The sequence below is a fragment of the Penaeus monodon genome, chromosome 23 (genome assembly GCF_015228065.2).
Source record: "Penaeus monodon isolate SGIC_2016 chromosome 23, NSTDA_Pmon_1, whole genome shotgun sequence".
Taxonomy (NCBI): domain Eukaryota; kingdom Metazoa; phylum Arthropoda; class Malacostraca; order Decapoda; family Penaeidae; genus Penaeus; species Penaeus monodon.
In genome coordinates this window covers 16,576,069-16,578,795 of record NC_051408.1, presented here as the reverse complement: position 1 = coordinate 16,578,795, position 2,727 = coordinate 16,576,069, and positions in this window count along the sequence as shown.

The following is a 2,727-nucleotide window of genomic DNA, read 5'->3' as shown; positions in this document are numbered from 1 at the left end:
AATCAAAATACATTTGTTGCTAAAGGAGGTGTATATCATATTTGTAAAATGGTAACATTTTAGAGGCAAAAAAATTACTTTTCTAGAAAATGTATTTTGCAGCCAAACCTTCGTACCTTACATATTACTAATGTGGGAATATTACAATGGCAAAAATAAATACTTATGTTTGTTTGTTTCCTGGCAAGCATGCAATGTGTCAGCTTTATGAAACACATCCTCAAGATGGGAAGATTCTAAAACTTGTCTCGTCTTTCATTAAACCTAATTTATGTATAGTGAGTTTTTCTGCTAAAAATTACTGGGCTACCAATTAGTGCAGATGGTCAACAGAGTCCAGGGGAAAAGGTGGCTTATTAGTTTAAGCTTTGATTATTTGAAGTTTGAGCTTCAACTTTTGTCAAAGAGATGTAAATGGTTACCTGTTCTGTGAAATTGCTCATGCTTTTTGGTGATAAATCTTCCTCCTCCAGGTGGCTCTTTCCTGTTTCAGGTGGTTCAGTCTTCTTAGATCTTCTGCTGTTGTTTCTTTTAGTGTGTTAGCCCATCTTGTTTCTGTTCCTGCATCCCAAATTTCTCAGCACAATTCTCCGTCTTTCCCCAGGCCTCGTGATGTGTCCAGGATATCAAGGTTTTGCAATCTGAATGCTTGCTTCTAGAGACATAACTGGTTAATTTAGCATTGCCATTGACTTGGTCCATGATATATTTAACTCTCATTGTCAACACCACAGATCAAAGGCACTTTTCTGCCCTTCATATTTCTGCATAGTCCACACTTTGCTGACATATGTCACTGTAGGAAATTCTTGTTACATTGACCAAAATGACATATTGACAGATACATCGATGTTTGTCAGTACTGTCATCAGATGCCTCTTGTCTGTCAAATATTACTCCTAGATAGTTAAAGTACTCAACTATCATAACTGCTTCACCATCAAACTCAAATTCGCTCTTATGTTGTCATTATTTAGGTCTTTTGTATGGTTAAATGCAGACTCAGAAGGGCTTAGACTGTTCTGTCAACTTCATTATTCCCTTCAGGTCTTCTGCACTTTCTGACATCAGGCTTGTGTCATGATCATATCTCAAGTTGTATTTGCTTCCTCCCATCCTAATACCTGCATCATCATCATTCAGCTCTGCCTTTTGCATATTACTAGAGAAGTATGGGGATAGGATAGTCACCTCCTGTCTTTTATGGGGGTTAATCAACAGTTGTACTGAATTGGTTTTCATATCTCAAGGACCCTCCACAAAACTTAATGGTGACCACAATCTGGCATATTACAAAAGCCCAAAAAGGAAAAGGGCAATTCTGCTGTTACTCTTGGTAGCTTCCAAAATCCTTCTCAAGCTATATTGAGTTTCTGAACTGCCCTCTGCCTGCAAGGTTCCAATGTCTTCTATTTAAAATTTTGCAATGTTTTGCTTCTATGGGAAAAAATTTAAATATGGTCTGGTGAATGGGATTTTTATATCGCTCTTCTTTGACAGTTTGTGTGTGCCATTCTGATACGACATCTGTGTTAAAGATCCATATTCATGATCTGGAAGGATTTTCATTTTTTATAATGTTCAGAGCTCTTACAGTTCAAAGAAATATCCTCCTCTGCTTATTTTTAGAAGAAAAAAAAAATGTTGTCAAAGTCAACTCTCAACACACTTAGGTTCCTATCAATGTCTAGAATACCGTTAAATCAATTTTATTTTGCCTTACATAATTTTGTGAGTGATCATATTTGCTTATATTTTAGCAGGAAACGGCGTTTCTCCACTTCCCTTTATGTATGTCACGGTATAATTTAGAGTTTATGTTGCTCACGTTTGTGATTGAGTACAAAGGTAAGTGTGAGTTAGTACATCCATGCTTAAACTGATGGGAGGCTCATGTGTAGACCCTTCAGGTTGATATTATCGACAATGGCACAATAGAGTATTTGCAGGATGCCATGTACCCAACACCCTCGAGTCGTTGGTCTTCCCCCCAAGCGAACCGCTCTCAACGATCCTCTTCCTGGATTTCGAAGAGAGCTTTAATATTTTACCTGGCTTCCTTCCTTATTGCCTTCAGCAATTTAATCCATGAGTGAGAAAAACAAAACAAACTAATATCTAGTACCAGACGCCCAACCTGTTGCTTTCCAAGTTAGTGCATTCCCCATAGCCGCCATAGTGCATTCGGCAATACCAATACTGATCATCTTGATCAGGATCTGATAACTCCACCACGCCTCACCTTAATCTGCTCTGATGCTCCCTATGCAACAAAAGATGGAATTATGAGACCAACTAATGATCATGAACGCCCGAAAAACTGACTATACCAAACCATTTCCAATCCCCTCGTTTTGATTTCAGTACTAAGATACTGGGACAAATACAGTTTTCTACATCCTTGACCTTGCCAAAGAATTTCATCATTTATCCATGACTCCCTTTTCCACTCCTTCTGGGCATTGGGAGTTTACCGAGACGTACCCTGGACTAAGAAACGCCCCAGTCAGTTTTGTACGATTGATGGTCAAGCTAATGGCAATGTATTAATTTACCCTGATGGCTTATTAGTACTAGTATTAGCCTGTCAAAAGATGTCACGAAGCTTATCATTGATCCAAAGAAATGCCGCTTCTTAGTCTCATCCCTTGAATTCCTTGGCCACACTGAGATTTCACTTGCAATCTCCCTTAATGATGTTAGGGTGAACATTGCCAAAGACTTGAG